The 20,760-nt window shown below is 39.4% G+C and overlaps 1 protein-coding gene across 3 annotated transcripts in view; it reads left to right on the forward strand.

Annotated features, from left to right (window-relative positions):
• Window positions 1-20,760, forward strand: part of GNG2 (G protein subunit gamma 2) — a 675,587-nt gene that overhangs the window by 260,440 nt on the left and 394,387 nt on the right. The window contains exon 1 of one of the 3 annotated variants that reach the window (XM_044074325.1): window positions 1,085-1,103. The exons of the other annotated variants lie outside the window; for them this stretch is intronic. The gene's annotated coding sequence lies outside the window, so the exon portion shown is untranslated. Of the gene's footprint in view, window positions 1-1,084; window positions 1,104-20,760 lie in introns of those variants that run through there. 3 annotated transcript variants of the gene reach the window in all.

Raw genomic sequence — 20,760 nt, forward strand, 5'->3', positions numbered from 1 at the left:
CTGCAAGAAGGCCACCCACCAGCACCCTCCCCTATATATTCATTCAAAGTATGCAATTTTAGGTGTTCAAATCATAATGTGATTAAGGAAGTGACAGAAAAACTGCCAGGAAATATTTATAGCCCCATTCTAGAGATTTAACTCTCCATTCTAATAGCTTGTTGGTTTGCTTCTTTGTACTTATACACATAAGATAATATTTTAAACATTCCCTGGGATTCATAAAGATTACCACTAAGTGTACACTTGTTGTATTCAAGAACATCTCTACCGCATTGCTTGTGATGTCTATTCACTCAGAAAGGGTACACCAAGTGTACACATAGTGCAGACTGTTACCCTTTATGAATCCTTCTTTGAATTATCTTTGAGAGACTACATTTGTTTAGAAAGATTGTGTAAACCTGCAATTTTTTGTTCAAACACATTATGTATCCATATTATTGCTTCAGTAAGTTGTGTATCCATAGAGTTTATGTCTATGTTTCTGCTACCATGTGTTGTATGTCTACATGTCTTCTAACTACTTTACAAGCCTAAGTCATTGTGTTTTCTGTATATCTGCTCATGTTTACTTTATTTCTGCCCATGATCCTTGGCAAGGTTAAAAGGTGTTCTCTGGCAGTCCACTTACCTGGTTAAAATATAAATCAATAAAATGAGTCATAGGTAAGGACTAATTTTCAGAAAATATTTTAAACAGATGGCCAGGGAACAAAATGCAAAACAGCTACATGCAAGACATTTGTGAGTAAATCTGCCTAGAATCTCAACTGTAGTTTTCCTAGCTGTGTTGTCAGTACATATCATTCCACAACTTTCAAAAATACATTAACTTAGTAGAAGTGAATCATATAGACAATGGAGGAACAAGGTGAATTAGACTATTTTTAATGACTATAGCTAGTTAACAAAGACTGCATAAATAAATATCTATTTTCAGGTCTCAGAACATTTGGAAGGATTAAGTATCTTACTCAGTCATTTACTCTGCCAGAGGAAGGTGCCAGATTCAAACCACAGGCTGCAGATATATTTCACCTGAAGCAGCTCACTGACAATCTGTTATGCTACGGAAACCTACAGTTCAAGTATACACTACGGTAGTACTACATTAAAACTGAATTATAGTCGTGTTAATCTGATCAGCTGTGTAGGAAAATAAAAATACTGTCAAAAATGTTGAATATATCTTTTAATGAAGTAAATATTTTTTTGTTTGTTTGTTTTAAGAAGCTATCAGTTGAAAATGGCATTCTACATCTAGTCATAACAATGTCATGTAGTTCTATGGAAAATATTAGCTATAAGGATTTTTTTTCCTAAGGAATGAATACATTTATTTAAAGATATCTCATACACAAAAGCTTAGATTTTAACATAAGATTAGCTGATTGGTGTCAGAGTGATTTAGGATTTACAATGACAATAGGAAGGGCGCCTCCAGTCCTAATTGCTGTTTACAGTCTTTATTGGATATCTGATTACAAAGAAAATACAGATGCTGACTACAGATCTGATGGTAGAAGAAAAAAAATTATACCATACATCTCACTGATACTAAATAAAACATGATTTTTTCAATTTGCCTTTACTGAATAAAAATGCTGAAGTTATACATTCAAAGACAAATACTTCTATAACAAAGGTCCTGCCCTTGAGTCTCAGTTTACTAGAGGTGTGAAAGGGAAAAACTAAAGTTTTAAGTGATTCTGTTGTGAATATATTATCAATGGATATTACCCATAATTGTAACCTGTAGACTTTGCTGAAATTATCTGTGACAAGAGTTGCTGAAGTGTTGGAGGTTTCTGTGGAAATGCAGTGCCAGACTATTTTTATCCCATATAATCCTGTAGGTATGGGCTAAGAATCATTATCACCAAAATTGTAAACCCTAAAGCTGGTGAGAGAAGTTTTGCCATAATGTGGAATGATATGTACTGACAACACAGCTAGGAAAACTACAGTTGAGATTCTAACATACATTTTGATGAACCCTTATAGACACAAAATAGAACTGCCTATGTTGAGTAACTACCCTTCAACAGTTCTTTCAGAAGGAAAACATAATTATGGAGCACATGCAGCTAAGCGATCACCACCCAGTTGAGAATGTGACCCTAAAAGTAAATTCATCATAATGAAATATAAAGCCTACTTCAGCTTTTGCTAACTTGCTTTGGACCAGGAACTTTACTTACAGCAGACGAGTTCCCAAAACCTAAAAATGCATCTCCTGCTCTCAAACCCTACACTCCTCTCTCCTCCCTATGTCCTAAAACTCCCCATTAAACCTAATGTTCTTTCCTGGTCACTGCCTGAAGCCCTAAGCTACGGTTCCACCCTAATGTTCTTTCCTGGTCACTGCCTGAAGCCCTAAGCTACGGTTCCACCCTAATGTTCTTTCCTGGTCACTGCCTGAAGCCCTAAGCTACGGTTCCACCCTAATGTTCTTTCCTGGTCACTGCCTGAAGCCCTGGTTCCACCCTAATGTTCTTTCCTGGTCACTGCCTGAAGCCCTAAGCTACGGTTCCACCCTAATGTTCTTTCCTGGTCACTGCCTGAAGCCCTAAGCTACGGTTCCCCTCTTTCCCTGTCCCTCCCTGTGGCTGCCACACTTCCCTTCTTTGAAATTAGCTGCGGTGTTTGAGGAAGGTTAAACAGCTCCTCTTCCTCCGCTCTCTTCACACACCCAAACATGTAGTCAAGTTCAAGCACAAGCAGCAGTCCATGCAAGCTACGAAACACGAGTTCCTGACTGACAGACTCTTGTCTTCGAGTCCCTGGGACGTGAGCACTTGTAGTAGACCCATCAAGATAGATAAAATATGTTCTGGGTTTCTGATCACCAATATAATGACTTGTACTGAGATGTGAGAGAACAGTGGTAAAAGTCAGCAAAGATGTGTACCCTGGAAACTTATGTCAAGAGATTATGTGCCTCATGCTTACTTTAGAGCACTTATAAGATTACAAACAGAATAATATTTATTATACTGAAGGTCATACAGAGGGATATTACACTTGTAGACAGCATGCAACCTAAAAGTTGTCAACATGATAAGGTGGCATGGAGACGAGGTAGTGAGCAAAGTTTATGAACCCAATGATGTTTATAATGTGTGTGCGTGTGTGTGTGCTTGTATGTGTATGTGTGCATGTGTGCATATATATATATATATATATATATATATATATATATATATATATATATATATACATACACACACACACACACACACACACACACGCATATATATATAGGGCTTATGCTGAAATGTTGAATTTCACTAATTTGATGTTTCAGTATGTCAAACACATTTAATCTAACTAAACCAAAAAATAAATAAAAAAAACTCTTTCTCATATATATATATATATATATATATATATATATATATATATATATATATGTGTGTGTGTGTGTGTGTGTGTGTGCTTATTAAATAAAAAAGTTACAAGAAAAAATATAAAAAAAATCATATGTGTATGATATATGTATGTATATGTATATATATATATATATATATATATATGTATGTATATGTATATATATATATATATATATATATATATATATATATATATATATATATATATACATACATACACATACACAAAACATAAAAAGCTACAAGAAAGCCCCAGCCAAGCAAGTCTTCACCATGTAATAAGTTAAGCCTTTTGTAATGGTAGGCTATGGGATATACGCAAATCATCCTTTAATGACATAACAGTGTTTCAGCTACATGGCTTCTGAATGTCCATGATGTTTTACTTTTTTAAGGGTTTATTGGTGCATTCAGGCCAATACACCCAGACCCACTAGCTGTAGACATGCTATGTTTTGCCCCTTTTTCTCAGCTTGTCAGTATAGCATAAATGGAAAGTGTGGCCATACGTTGGAAACAAAGAGGTTAAAACCAAGCCTGATGTCCATAAACATAAAATGAGATACTATGGCCTATTGATCTTAGAGGACTTGAAATCTACAGTGGTTCCTCTTCTCTTTGAAGCACTCAAGGATGCTTTTCTGGTGGCTTTGCTAAAACTGGACTCTCAACGCCCAGTCCCAAAGAAGCCAAAAGAAACCTGACTGACTCTACAAGGTCTAGCAGACATTTTAGTATCTTTACAAGAACCCAGTGGTTAACCTACTGTTATTCCCCCGGATACAGTGAAGAATACCAAGATGGTTCCAGGCTGAATAACACTCCCAATAGTAGTGATAGGTGAAAACAGAGTTAAGGAACATTTTTAAAAGAATTTACACATTTCAGCCACCATGGTTTTCTGAGTTCTTAACTGCAAGATGCATATGAAAATTTCCAAGGCAAAGTTCTGAAGCAAACAGATAACTTAAATGAGAGAGTGCAGGATGAAACCATGAAAGCACAAGTTGTAAAGTTTGCCCAAAAGACTCAGAAAGCATATTATTAAACATGGTAGTACAGCAGTCTTTGGAACTTCCAGGGTGGCCATTGCAAGGCCACTCAATGGGCCACATGCCTGGCTGAATCTCCAGACATTAGTAGAAGATAATAAAGGGAAACACTTCCCTAGACCAGGATTTCTTCTGCAGGAGCCTGACAAAAGAGATCTGGGAAAAAAAAAAGCAGTGAGGAAAAATTTAAAATAACATTTTCATTTCCCCTCGAACAATTATAGCAGCAACAACTCTTCTGAGGAATGTCCTTTCTACATGCATTAGACAAGAAAAGAAAGGTGTTTTATATACAAAAATGGAGAGGGATGAAGAGCAAGACAGGTGAAACTATAGGCATCCTTAGTTACTCAGCCATCCATTGCTCCTCCTCTATTCCCACTAACCACTCCACATTAACCTTTCACCTGTGAGGAGGCTAAGCCATCACTTGGACAGCTGGAAAAACATTACATAAGACAGCTGGGTGATAGGTATAATTTGGTTTAAATGCAAAGTAAAATTCAAATCCATGCAACCCTTTTTCGGAATATCAGTATGAAATGGCTCTTCCCCCTCCACCGTTAACTCAAAAAAGTCTGCATAGGAGAAGAAGAGTGAGGCTATGTAGCTGTAACTGTACATTATTCATGAGTCATGGGTAAAAAGGGATACATGGACCAGTCCATCCACAGTGTCAACAGTAAATAAAGGATTTTACTCTTGTCTGTTTCTGGTTCCCAAAATGGTGGACCTTGGAGCCTGATCTTGGAAATTGCATCCTTGCCCTTTGGGCTCTCTGCTGTGCCTAGAATACTCACAAAGTGTCTGACACCCACTATAGTTGACCTGAGGCAACCACACTGCATATTTACCCATTTAGACAGTTGCTTCCTTCAGGCCTTAATGAAACTGAGTTTCAAAAGAAGATGTATATCACAGGAGATTGCTTCCCAAGACTGAAGTTTCCCACAATTTTCCCAAATCAAGTCTCACCCATCCATATCCAAAGTGTTTTTTGAGGCGATCGAGAACTTGGCAGAAAGAAAAGTAAACCTGTCAAAGAAGAAAGCCATATTTTTGGACATTTCTCATATGGGCCATCAGTGATAAAATCCTAGGATATAAAAGTCCTAGGATATATATCCTCAATTATCCTCTTGGTCCCCCTAAACAGGCTGCCCATGAGGAAGATCCAGTATTCCCAGACAGCCCCCTAGATTCCTAGATTCAGCATGTGCAGTTCCTGGACAAATTCCCACTTACTTGTTGGACAAAGCAGACCAGCAGGAAGGAGAGCCCACTCTTTGCACCACCCAAACCAAACCAGTTGCAGATAACCAGTGTCTCAGACTTTGCTTGGGGATCACACAAGTAACCTGAGGGTCCATGTATGCATGTATTTTACACATTTTTCTATTTTTCTTTTTTTTCTCTGCATAACTGGCACCATCATCTGAAAGGATCTACTACATTAGTGGTTATCATTCAGACTCAGGAGTGACCTCTAGCTGGTAGTTCCAGAAGCCAAGAGTTTTATTAGTTGGGAATATTTCTTGTTTATTGTTTTGCTGTTCATGTTGGCCTATACCTTTTCTTCCCACCTGTGTGACACCATTTCCATAAAATCACACTCCTTGTTTACCACCCTTATGCCTGTATTGTCTGCAGTGAGCCTTCTACACAGGGGTTATGGCACACTGCAGGAGATCAGCTGTGACAATGTGAGGTATTGCCAGGTATGCAAGGAGAACTAGGGCAGTGGATGAGTAACATATGCCAGTATACCTAGCTATAGTTTTGTAAAGAATTATAAGTCATTTGTATATCAAACTGATTTGTACAGATGCTTGTGTTAAAATGTATTTGTAAAGCTGTTTGGGTTAAAAATGTATCAAGTGTGTCCTGCTGGACAGAAAAGAAATATACATCTATATCAGACTGTACTGTTGTAGCTGTGGAAATGAATACATTGTAAATATGAAAGTAAATTACTTAATTTAGGCCATAAAGATTGTATCTTACAGTTCTGATTGTAGCCAGAGATAAAATGTATGTGCCAGAGAATGGTTTATTAGCTCCTGTAGGAAGACTGGGACTAGACGACTTCCAGAAGCTGCAACAGATCTTCGCAAAGCTCTTTGTGTGTGTATTTTTTACATATATGTGTGAGATTCTAGGACAGTTGCTAGGAAAGGGGGTAGTATGGGAACTAGAAGTCAGATAACCACATGTATGTAATGTCATTCTGTATTCCAGGGCAAAAATGATATTTTAATACTAGATGATACTGAAGTGTCAGAGTACTCCATTTTCTGAAACCTGACATAGAAGGATAACTCACCTACTTCATCTTGCCTTGCTTTAGTGAGTGACCAGGGAACAGTAATTCTTTAGATCAGTCAGGAAAGAGAGATTAGTTAAGTACTGTTTTTCTGTATCTGTGTGAATCTATTCAACTGCGTTATTTTAATATTTCTTGTGACTGAAACTCTGGTGTTTATTGTTGATAGATATACCATATTTTCATGTTCTTTTATTATTTAGTATTAAATATATTTAAACTTTTCATTGTGGCTGGTCCTTTGGAGAACATATTAACCTTTGAGAGTACTTATATCTATTAGGTGACTCTTTGGCCACTCCTGAAAGCCTTACTTCATTGGTCAAACTTTATCATTGCTATTAATATTAATTTCACTCAGTATAATTGGGTACCCTTGTAAAAGCCTTAGAGTAGCTGGCTTTGGAGTGTTTGGTGGTGGTTATTACCTTATAGTCTGGGCAGAAGGGGGCATAGCTAGTAAATTTGTGCCAGCCTCTCCCAGGTGTGTGTGTGTGTGTGTGTGTGTGTGTGTGTGTGTGTGTGTGTGTGTGTGTGTGTGTGTGTGTGTGTGTGTGTGTGTATGTGTGTGCACGCACAAATCAAATATCCAAGAGTTTGTGCGTCAGCTGCTTGGAGCAGGGATGCAAAGCACTGGTTTCACAGAGAGGGTGTTGGAGGACTTGGAGACTTGGCTGGGGACTCAACTCTACAGCTGTGCCGGTGGGGAATCTCATTGAGGCCCTGGAGAGAGAGAGAGAAATCCAGACTGTGGACTGAGTGTGTTCCCTGTGTTCTCTTAATGGAAATTGTGGTTGATGCAGAGAGCTGCATTTGGAAATACTGGGTGTATCCATTTTTGTTCCGAGTGAACATCCCTCTCTAGTGTCAGTGGTGAAGATTCAGCCTCCTTGATTCTGGCCCAGAGGGGGGACATCACATCACCTTAAACAATAAGCAACAAGCAATAGACAGCATCCTCACCTGCAACTTCACAGTGTGGTTTGGAAGCTGCACACTTACAGAAAGGAAGGTGCTACAAAGAGTTTTGAGGGTTGCAGTGAAGGTAACAGGTTCCAGTCTTCCATCGTTAACTAACAAATACAGTACTCCCAGTACACACAAGAAAGAGCTGAGACATTTACCAACACTCCTATATGAAAAAAATACCCTCCTCTGAGTTAAATTAACTACCATATTTAAAGTAATACAAAACATACTACAGATTGAAATGCCTAAGTTATTTGTCTAATATTGCACTTGAGTGAGTTAAATAATACTGACTATGGCTATAATAAATAAATGTTGCACTTACTTGGAATATATATACTGTAAGTATATATTGCACAAATAAATAAAAATGGACTTCTTATGTGTCCAGACTCCTGGAACTAGTACCCGAGTTCAGAAGTCTAATCACTGTAGAGTAGAAACTGTTACTGAATCATGTAGTTCTGCAGCAGATGCTGCAACATTGACAGACCAATGCCAGATGCTCAAACAGTCCATGCACAGGATGTGTATTGTCCTGTATTATTTTGGTGGCCTTCTAGATGCTTGTTGCAGAATAAAGTTGTTGTATCGATGGAAGACTGGAACCTGTTACCTTCTCTGCAACCCTCACCACTCTTTGTAGCACCTTCCTTTCTGTAACTCTGCAGGTTCCAAACCACTCTGTGAAGTTGCAGGTGAGGATGCTATCTATTGCACCTCTATTGAAGGTGGAGGGAATATGAGGAGGAAGCTTACTTTTTTTAGCCTTCTTAAAGTGTGGAGGCATTGATGTACTTTCTTGACCAGTTGGCTGGTGTTTCCCAACCACGAAAGATCCTCTGATATGTGTGCACCCAGGAATTTCTTACTCTTAACCCTCTCCACACTCTCACCAATGATCTTGAGCACTGGGTGGTTTGTTCTCCTTTTCCTAAAATTGATGATAATCTCTTTGGTCTTGCTTACATTCAGGTCAAGATTGTTCCACTCGCACCAGCTGATCCACCTCCTGTCTGTGCACTCTTTCATCCTCCTTTATGATGAGCCCAATGACTGTGGTGTCAACAGCAAACTTGACGATATGGTTGCAGTTGTGCTTAGCATAGCAGTCATGGGTCAGGATGATGAATAACAGTGGGCTAAGAACACATCCCTGTTGAACCTTGGTGTTAATCGCAATGCACTTTGATGTGTTCTTACCTGAACATACCCTCTATGGCCTCTCAATCAGGAATTCCAGGATCTATTTACAGAGATGTTTACTGATTCCTAAATGTGCCAGTTGTTCTATCAACTGCATTGGTACCACTGTATTAAATGCAGAGCTGAAGTCTATGAACAGCATCCTCACATAGTTGTCTTTGCCCACTAAATGCTCAAGGGAGATGTGCAGTGCTACTGATATGGCATCAGCTGTGGATCAGTTAGCTCTCTACGCAAACTCCAAAGGGTCAAAATCAGGAGGTAGGCATGATGAAAGATGCGTTTTGATCAGCTGCTCAAAACATTTCATAACAGTGGATGTCAGAGCAACTGGTCTGTAATCATTAGTGCTGGAGGGAGTGGTTTTCTTAGGTAGTGGGATGATGTTAGTTTCCTTGTAGCATGAGGGTACTTTTGCCATGGCAAGAAAGGTGTTAAATATTTCCTTGAGCACTGTACATAGTTGATCAGCACAGCCTTTTAACACCTTGCCAAGCATGTTGTCTGAGCCAGCAGCCTTCCTGGGGTTCACATTCCTTAGTTCTGTTCTTACCTCCTCTGTGCTGAGGCTGTGTTACTGCAACCTTCTCATCAGTGGGGTAGCTTTAGTGCCAACCTGTTGTTTCTTTCCTCAAATCTACCAAAGAAGATATTCAAACTGTCCAGGAATTCCATGCTGTCCTCACAGTGTGCTGACCTGATTTTGTAGTCAATGATCTCCTGTATGCCTTGCTATAGTTTCCTTGCATCCTTCATGTCTTTAAAGTGGCTCTGTACCTTTCTGCCATACTCCCTCTTAACCTCCTTTATACTGCCCTCCTCAGATTACCTCTAGCTACCCTTAAGACTGCTTTGTCCTTAGCCCTGTAAGCTGAGTTTCTCACCTTCAGAAGCTTATATACCTTAGTGGTGAGCCATGGCTTCTGATTAGCTCTAATAGTGATACTCTTGGTATTTGTTACCTCATCAACACAGTTTGAAATGTATGCCATCACTTCTTCTTTTTTTGGCTTTTCCCGGTTAGGGGTCACCACAGCGGATCATCTGTCTGCTCATGATTGGCAGTGGAGTTTTTACAGTGTCGAGTTGCCAGCCCAGCGCCCAACCTTCCACAGAAGGCACACACATGCACACACTCAAACCTAGGGCCAATTTAGAGTGTCAAATCCACCTACTGCATGTCTTTGGGATGTGGGAGGAAACCGGAGCACCCGGAGGAAACCCACACGACCACAGGGAGGACATGCAGACTCCGCACAGAAGGCACCCCAGCCGAGAATCGAACCAGAGAACCTCTTGCTGTGAGGCAACAACGCTAATCGCTGCACCACCGTGGCCGCCCCCACAGGGAGGACATGCAGACTCTGCACATCTGTGTATTCATCAATGCTCAGATGCATAATACATATTCTGTTAGTTCTAGGCACAGTCTACCATTTACTTTCTAGGAGAGTTAATCAAATTATGTTCAGTGAAACTGGATTTGTCAAGATATATTTTTTATCAAATATAAAAAAATATAAAAAATATAAAAAAACAAAAGTGTGTTGCAGACAAACTGGTCTCCCAGAAACATACTTTCATATATGTATGTATATATATATATATATATATATATATATATATATGTATGTATATATATATATATATATATATATATACATATGGCATTTTATTTTTTGTAGTAATTCATTGTAGTGTTCTTGTAGTATATATATTTTTGTATTTTAATTTCATATATCTGTATTACCTTACACTTGATTGATTGAGAAGCTGCGGTGGTACGGCGGTAGCATTGTTTCCTCACAGCAAGAGGTTCTCCTGTTCGATTCTCGGCTTGGCTTGGGAGTGCCTTTTGTGTGGAGTCTGCATGTCCTCCCCACGGTTGGGTAGCATTCGAAAGACATGTGTGCGTAAATGGGCATGCCTTCGTTGAAGGTTGGGCGTCGAGCTGGCACCTCAGTGTTTCATAAAAATCTACTTCCAATCATTAGCGGACCGGAGTTCCGCTGTGGCGACCCCTTACCGGGAAAAGCCGAAAGACCAACAACAACCTTACACTTGATTGAAAACTTTATTGAGTGATTAATTCTTAATTGTTGGCTTATGGTTGGATTACATGAGTTTAAATAACAGGAAATGCAATGAGTTTTTGTCTGATGAAGCAGGTCTGGCTGCGAAAGGCTCACACTTTTTTTCTACTGGAATAAATTCATATATTTTTTATCATTTATGTTGGCAGAAAACCCTAGTTAGAAAATATATTTAAAAACTAATGTTTTTCTTTCCCATAAGAACCGGTACCCTCACCTCCAACAAAGGTATCCAACCAACTCCCTGCATCAGTTTTATTAAAATCCTCAGATAAGCAGGATTTGGTGAATCCCTTTACAGTTTACCACTTTTGTTGGTATTTGTCTTCTTTTTTAATTTATTAAATCCTAGCTCTGCATTTTACACAAGTGACGCTTCCTAACAGAGCATGGGAGTTCATTGTTTCTACAGCTGTGTGACATTTGAAAGGCAAGCTGCAGCAACCAATTAAAAAATAATCCATGTTCCACACAGTGACTCCTTGTTATAGCAGAATCTACCTAATTATGTCAGTAATCAGTCTTCATATTTGTTTTCTTGAAAACATCTTTCCAGCTGATGGGAGGGGCAAATAAAATAGCTACATTCAGGATGTGTACAGCAGGTTTTAAAATAGTCAGATGTTCTTTTGTTTTCTTCATTTACTTTATATAGGACGTGGGTAATTCTTTGTAATATATTTATTCTGTTTTCCATTCAGCTCTCAGTGGTATTCTAAGTTGATTGTTATGTTAGCAAGACACTACAGATGGCTTCATTTGGGTGTATTTTGGGACTTCTGTCATGCTGCTCTGTATACAGTGTTTTTTTTCACTTTGTAAAGGATAGAGTATATAAATATATTTACTTAGCAAATTAGTGTTAAGGAATAACCTGTTGGACTTTTACTTATGCTGCACTCTAACTCAGTCTGTTGCAGAAAATGTAGTGACTCGGCTGAAATTATGCAGCAAACTGTAAAGGTGAAAAGTTCTCAGCTTGTGTTTCAACTGTTACTGAGTCCCAGCTGCGTGAAAGGTCAAGAACCTCACAAACAGACATAAAGATGGAGGATGACAGAAAAACAATAACAATAACACCAGTATGCTGCAAATGTATTCACAAAACGCAGCAGGAGCGCAGACTTGAATTGTGTAATTACTACTTTAAGATATTAACTATATTATGTATTTGTGCTTCACGGTTTTGTATGTAACCTTCCCCTGCATGCCCTAGGTGTGGTGAAATGTGGGTGAACAATCACATGAGAGTGCAGATCATTAGAGGCTGTGCTATCAGTACAGGCAACATGATGTCTAAGTTACATTTCCAAGGTGACTGTAGGCCTTCTTTGTGAGAGCACCATTGTCTGTTTGTTTATCTACTGTTCCAATCATGACTGTAATGTGGAGGGGGTGACAAACTGCAATGGCTGAAGTGTTAGCATGTCACTGACAAATGCACGCCTACTGGTGTGTCTCATATCTGAATGTCTTGGTGGCAAGGCATTCACAACCGATATATATAAAGTGTACACGCACGCTTGACTAAATCAAAGGTAAGGAGCTAACATTTAGGGCTGCTTAAAACAACTTTTGTCTATGAAATGCTACTAACACACCAAAGCATGTACTCTTGTTCATTTTAGGACTGTTTGTGGCAGGTATGGAATTTATTTATACTTTCTACTCTAATGTTGTATATAAATGTTCTGTGTCACTATGCATCTTGGGTCATTTCTTCAAAAGACTACTTTGGTTCCTTATACTTGCCTAGTTGTCAAACTAAAAGGGAGAGGAACATAATGACATTATAGCACAGGCATTATACAGTACTGCATGAATACACAGTGCATGGTTTTTCTAGAGTACTGCATTAAAACTAAAGTACAGTTATTCAAAAGTACTACATTAGTACTGCAGCACAGAGTTATTCTAAAGTACTTACATTAATACCACAACACAGAGTTCTTAAAGTTATTCTAGAGTCCTGAATTAATACCCCAACACAATTTTTCTAGAGTTTTTCGGCTTTTCCCGGTTAGGGGTCGCCACAGCGGAACTCCGGTCCGCTAATAATTGGTAGTGGATTTTTACGTACCGGGTTACCAGCCCTGACGCACAACCTTCAACGAAGGCACACCCCATTCACATATGCCTCCACACAGAAGACGCTCTAGCTGAGAATCGAACGGGACAACGTCTTGCTATGAGGCGACAACGCTACTGCAGCATCACCACCGCTTACATTTAAATCACAGCATAGAGTTATTTTAGACTACTACATTAATACCACAGCATAGAGTTATTCTTGAGCACTGTATTAATACCGCAGCACTGAGGTATTACAAAGTACTGCATCAATACCAAAACACTGACGTATTATATAAGATGACTGCATGCTGCTTTGCTTTCTTATTCTAAGGCCCAAGGTTGTTAGCAGCAAATGATAACATAATAAAAATACACATGACTAGGTGGTAGTATGCCACTTTGATGTGTGGAAGGACTGTCATCTTTCAGTATGTTAACATATCCTACTGTCAAAAAGTTGATTCTAGAATATAGTATAATGAGCAAGATTTGTATAAACTCTGACCTTACTAGAACAGTACAAGAAATAAGCAAAACCAGCAGGGAAAAGGGCAGACTAAGTGAGACAAATAGCCATTGCTGCCAAATGCTTTTGTTTCTGTGTTTCCTAAGCCATCTAAGCCATCCTTGGTCAGTTCACAACTACTGCTGCTTCCTTGGTATCCATTGTGATCCATGTATTTGCAACAATATATGATTCTTTTTTACAGTTTTTATGACAGGGCATGTTGGATTGTTTTCAGGAGTTTTGCTCCCCCTCACAATAACAAGGTTTGTTTTAAGGAGTTCTGCTCCCCCTCATAATAACAAGGATTGTTTTAAAGAGTTCTGCTCCCCCTCATAATAACATCATAGCCAACATTTTTGAATTGTACACTGACTTTCCTCTAATTGTAATACTCGCATCCCACCCCCAACAGTGTATGTTTCTGGACAATATACAGTAATACTGTTTCAACACGCACACAAAAAAATCCTGAAATGACAGGCTTGATCACTTCATAGCAAGAAGTTATCTGGCTGGGTTCTCATTCTGGGTGCCATTTTCCCAGAGTCTGCATGTCCTCTCTGTTTCCCATGGGTTTTCCGTGAGTTCTATTGGTTTTCTACCACATCCCAAAGATATGTTGTGACTGTACATTGGTATGCAACATGGAAGAAAGGCCTGGCAAGCTGCTTCTCTTCCCTATTTGCAGAGTAAACTCTGTAGATAATGTGAGCTGTTCATAGGGTCATATAGGAGTTAAAGACAGCATGCTAACAGTGACAGTGTTTACTTGGGAAGGTGAAACAGACAGCATATCAAAAATGCAGTACAGTGTGACAGATTAGGAAACTGGTACTGCAGCCTTTGCATCAACTACAGGATGAACTATGAAAAGCCTTTTAAAGCAGGGGTCATGTCATCAGTCACAGAAAAAGTGCCCAAATAATAATGGAGATCTAAAACTGCATTGTTAGATATGGCACAGTTCAACCCAAAACTGTGCCAAGTAACAAATATAATATATATAATTCACTCTTTTCGATTCTCCAAGTCTTTTGGGTTTCTAATACCATGATGGGAATGGACCCCATTCCTAAGTCAGAGTACGATTAAATTTCACCTGCAATGTGCCCTGTAATGACTCCTTCTGCAGTTTGTATGGAGTTACATGTATTGGTAGCATATTTAAACACAGTTGTAGACCCTTCTTTATAAGATCCATTGCTCCTACTACTATTGGGACCGTCTGGGTATCTTTCTTCTACATTGCTGTCATTTCTGCCTGCAGATCCTGATATTTTATGGCTTTGTGCCTCTCTGTACGCAGGACACCGTAGTCACTGGGTGTGGTGATTTCAATGATCAATGCTACTTTTGCCTTCTTTTCCTGGATCACTATTTCTGGTTTTCCAGCATCTGTCTTTTGAACTGTTGGTAATGGATGATCCCATGTGATATAGACTTCTTTATTTTCTATGAGGCTTTGTAGTTCGTTTCCAGTGTTTTTCAGCCACTTCAATACCATAATGTTTGCACAATCCCCAGTGCAATAGTTTTGCCACATTATTATGCCTTTCAGTATACAGTACTTCTGCCATTAGTATGTCACAACCAGCAACAAGCTGTGCAACTGTTTTCAATACGGTTTTACAAAACCTACATTTGTCTGTTTCTCCCACATGTTCAATGGACTTTGTAAACCAACATGTATGCAGCCCACTATCTTGGGCTGCCAATATTAATCTTTCATCTCTTGGTTTGAATTTGCCTCTCCTTAACCATTCCTGCATTCATTCCTGATCAACATGAGGTTCTTCCAGAAGTTTTTTTATACTTGCAACTATATTTATGCATTTTCCACAATTCTTGCCTTCTCATCTCATCCTTCACCTTATATTCTTTCTTTTGTTTTTTGGCACATTCAGTTGCGGTTTGATTTTTATCTACTTCTGGTTTGATTTCCATTCCTGCTTGACTCCAATATGCTTCTGCTAGATTAAGCAGAGAAGTCATCTTAGATTTATTCTCCTCATATTTCAAAACTTTCACTACATTTGGGTCTTGTGAGGTCAGCAGATATGTGTGAAGGCCCACAATTGCAGATCTATGCATGTAATCAATTTCAAGGTGGCCCATCCCTCCTTCAGAATGGGAAATATAAAATCTTGGTATGCACTGATTTTTATAAATCATTTGGTGAGCATGAAGCATCCTTCTTGTTTTCCTATCTAATCTGTTCAATATGTTTTGGGGCCGATCAATCACTCCAAAACTTTTAAGTTAGGACAGGAAGACCAAATTGGTTTATAGCTTGAATTTTATTCTTAGATGTCAGTGCTGTTTTCAGGATTAATTTAAGTCTTCCGAAGTATTCCTTGCTAAGTTTTATTCACATTTGTTTGTGTTTTATTTTTGATCCTTCATCAATTCCCAAATATTTATATACTCCTTCTTGCTCAGGTTCTTTTATATCACATTCTCATCCCAAACAGATGTTTTCCTGGTGTTGTAGTTTCCCTGATTTAAAGATTGCTTTTGCACATTTATCAAGACCAAATGACATTCTTATATCATCTGAAAAAGTTTTGACAACCCTTATCTGATGAGCTATACAGTTTTAAATCATCAACAAAGAGAAGATGAGGTCTTTACACTTTGTTGTTGTCTAGGAGCCAAATTATAGCCATGGCCTAAGCTGTTAAGTAAACAGCTTAATGGGTTAATTATTTCACCAATTAAGGCTTCAGGTGCTGCAGAAGACTGAATTTTGTTTCTGGAAGTGTATGTAGGCTTCTTGGCCTTCTGATGAAGTTGATGGACTTTTGCTTCTGATTCTAGTGACATAAGTTAAGTAACTGACAGGGTTATGCTCTGTCTTTCTCTGTAGGTGACTCCTCCAGTGACAGATATCTATCTATGCAGATATCTATCTTGCAGTGACATTTTGATGATTCCCCTTAACCCACACATCAGAAGGAAAAACAAATATTCTAGGTGGTTTATCTATAAATCCATGCCTTTCTGTTACTTTTGGAATGAATACTGCCACATATACAATTTCTATTAAGTATTTTTGTAAGCAAATCAGTTACAGATCAATCCAGTTTCAAAACACTGGGAACCCTGGATGCTTATAATATTCCTTTCAAAACCTGTCTCAGCTTTCTACCCACACTTTTCCCACGTTCTCTAAGAATGACGCAATGAACACTGACAATGTTCTTAAAGCTTTCTCTGCTGTCTTCCTCTATGATTGCTTCTCAGGTTACAGGTCATGACTCCCAGTTTTAATTTAAGACAATTTTCTCATTGATTTACCTTGCATCCTCAAACTGGTAATGATAGAATAACAATGTCCCAAAAAGAATATCTCAAACCAACTGCTAGAGTTCTGGGAAGTCTCAAAAGTGTCTGTGTTCAAAAATGCAGCTATTAAAAGAATCGAAAGCTTTCAGTGTGATTTCCTACCAGTGTTTTTATAATTGACTTAAAAAAAAAAACAGCACACCTGAAATAGTTCATAAGTGGTACTTGACAGTGGGCATATTACAGGTGATGGCTGATAGTTGAGCGGCTTTAGTTCAAACAGTTAATATTGTGATGCATTTCACTGTAATGTGCTTTTCTAGGGGGTTTGCCCTTTTCTCTACAGTGATATGACTGTGAAGTTAGTATATGCAATTTAGGGGGTGGGGCAGAGCCCCCTCGCATATCAGGTACAGGGAGGCTTGTCACCCCACAAAAAATTTTTTTTTGTATTTTTGTATGTTTTTTGGTTCACCATATTCAATGTTAAATTTTCTATAAATGGTGAACTGAAAAACTGTTATTCGATGGGTAGTACATAAACTCTTGACACTGTATCTGTATGTAAAACTTACACAAACACATCAACGCAGCCAAGGATAAAATATATACCAAAAACTTCCAAAACCTTGGTGACAACAGACCAATGCAGCAAAAGTGATCCAACAAAGTATAAAAACCTTTAAAAATGCAACAGAGACTTAAATTAAGCACCTTCGTTCCAAATGTAATTCACTGTGGCTGTTCATCAGAAACATCACATCTAAAAATGTTTGTTTAAATAATCAACAAATTGCCTGCCTAACATAATTACCCAATCAAGAAAGAACATTATATGTTACATGACTATCATAATGTGAATTAAAAAAAAAATCTTATTAAATTACTAAATAAATAAGTACATACACATCACTATTAAATACCAAACTTGACTAAAATACAATCAAGTAATTATATAGCTTAATAAACATTTAATGTTAATATTTACATTAAGACTGGGAAAAGTATCCGTTCTTAATTTTAGCTGCCACTTAAGCTCTTTAGTTTCTAAAGAAGCATTGCATCCATTTGTAAACCAAATGGAATCAACTTGTTCTTAAACAAAAAAAAAATAAAATTTTCTAAAGTCCAAAAATTCTACGCTATGCTTGGCTAAAGCATTATTTTAAATCCTTATTTCGGATAGCATAATAATGTTCCCTAATTCTTACCCATAACTCTAGAATACTTTTCCTAATATAAAACTGGGCACACAAGCTGCAGGTAGCTACATAAACAATGGGCCAGATTCACGAAGGCTTGCACAGAGTCTTAAGAGTTGAGTAAGACGCCATGCAGCCAACATGTCTGCCGAACGATCCAGGAACAGCCAGCAGGGGCGTGCAAGAGAGATTCTAAAACGACTCTTACACGGACAGGGTTAGGTTATGCAAATTACCTCATTTGCTGCCAAAAGCTATGCAAATGAGGTAAATTTGCGATACAGAAAACCATAACCTGTCCGAGTAAGAGTAGTGTTATTTGCAGAAATGTACTCAGTTGTCAACTGAGTACCGTTCTGCAAATAGCAAAACGGAGCCATGACAGCTCCAAATATAGGATGCATCCAGTTGAAGAAGCATGCCAATGGCCAAATATATGGCCATTGGCATTTTTTCCCATTGCAAAATAAAAAAAAAATATATATATATATATTTTTTTACCTCTATCTCCGATGTTTAAGCGTAGCGCAGTGCTGCGCTCTAAAAATCAGAAATCCAAAAAATAAAAGGCACAAATAGGGAATTTATTCAAAATATTAATCTGCCATGCAAGTGAATGGCAGGCTGAAGACAACATGGCTACTGAGTAGAGGTTGCTAAGGGTGGAAGCTCAGTCTGAGAGATGTAACTAAGCATTAGTAGGCAATCCTACGCAAATGAGGATAAGGATAGTGAATCCCAATATTCCCTTTTATGTGAACCATGTCCCTAGAGTGTAAGAGTAGGAAAATGGGAGTAGGGGAGTAACAGAGTAGGAGATGGGTGACATCATGAGGGGGTATGTATGAAAAAGACTGTAAGCTTATTGGAGCAGAGTGGCATGTGGCTGCTGTGAGTTACTCAGGACTAAAAGAGATGTGTCTACAGTTGTCTAAACTGAAATCAAGAAACTGAAGGTGTACACCGTGGCTATCACTAAAGTTTCTTGCAAAGCTGCTTACACTGTGTGCGCATGTATAAACCTGTCTAAGCCTGTGTGCATGTGTGTGCGCCCGTGTAAGCCTGTGTAAGGCCGTCTAAGCTAGTATACACCAATGTGCACCCGCCTAAGCCCGTGTAAGCCTGTGTAAGCCTGTGTATGTGCGTGAGAGCATGTTTGCGCTTGTTTGTGCGGCGCTGTCCCCTGTGAAAACAGAAATGGGAAAAGGAAGGAAAGGAAGTAGTAGGAAGTTAACCAAGGAGAACTAGCAGAGCTGCCAGGTGAAATCAGTCAGAATCAGCCAATTACACAGGCAGTACACTAGCCCAGCCCAGCCCAGCACCTAAAACTCTGCAAACAACATCCCCCCATGTTTTTCTCAGAAACACTGCAGTCAACAAAGAGAAGTGAAAACTTAAAAAGCTTAAACTGAGACATAAAAATTTTAGGGTTTGCCATTGCTGTTATAAGGTAACATGTGCAAGATGCTGAGGGTGGTGCCATTGTGAATGCTGCTGAGCAACCCACAGTGAGAAAATGGAGAAGACCCAGGGTAACCTACCAGGGGCTACATGAGCTGGAGATAGCAGAGCGTTATAGAGTGGACAGAGAGCTCCTGCAGCAAATTGTTGAGCTGTGCAGGCCACGCCTCACACAGAACCAACAGAGGGGAACCCATCCCAGTGGAAACCAAGGTATGTGTTGGCCTAAGAATACTAGCAAGGTACCTTTCAGAGACCAACTGGTGATATGATGGGGATTTCACAGGCATCAGCATCAAGGGTACTGCACCAGTTCCTGAATGCCATGTCAGTACATGTCGGTGATCATGTATATTTCCCCAATTCCCATGAGGTATTGGCCAGCAATATGCGTCCCTTCCAGCAAATAGCGGAATACCCTTAGGTAGTGGGTGCAATTGACTGCATGCACATACACATCAAAGCACCAGCTGGTGAGTGGGGTAGGGCCTACATCAACCGCAAGGGCTTCCACTCCATCAACTACCAGGTCGTGTGTGATGCCCAGGGTATAATACTGAATGTGTGTGTTGGCTGCCCTGGAAGCTACCACGATTCCCATATATGGCATCTGTCGCAGCTGTACCAGACATTTGCAAATGGGGACATCCCTGATGGTCACCTAGTGGGGGATGCTGGATACGCACTGGAGCCGTGGCTGACACCCATCAGAAATGCACACACACCTGAACAAGAGCTCCATAATGAGGCACACGCACAAACACGAAATGTAATCGACCATGTGTTTGGGATGCTCAAGTCATGGCTCCAGTGCCTGGACACATCTGGTGGAGCCTTGCAGTACTCACCAACTACATGTACCCAAATTGTCATGGTATGTGCCATGCTACACAATCTGATCCTGCGAAAACAGCTGCAGCAGGAACAGCATGGGGCAGGGCCAAACAGCCCCCACCATTGCCAAGGCCTGCACAGGCACAGCGTGACTCAGAGGAGGAACAACCTGAGCCTGCCCCAGTAGGCAGAAGGCGGCGTACCCAGTATGCCTTCTCCTTGGCAAAGAGGCAACGCATAGCACATACACTGGCTCAGTAGGAACCCTGGAAATTATACCTCTCACTGACTCACACATAAAATAAAAGGGATGCCCAACTTGACACTACCTGTTTCCAAACATGTATAGGGAGTGTAGT

This window comes from Protopterus annectens, chromosome 6.part0, assembly GCF_019279795.1.
Source record: "Protopterus annectens isolate FY-2018-M chromosome 6.part0, PAN1.0, whole genome shotgun sequence".
Lineage (NCBI taxonomy): Eukaryota > Metazoa > Chordata > Ceratodontiformes > Protopteridae > Protopterus > Protopterus annectens.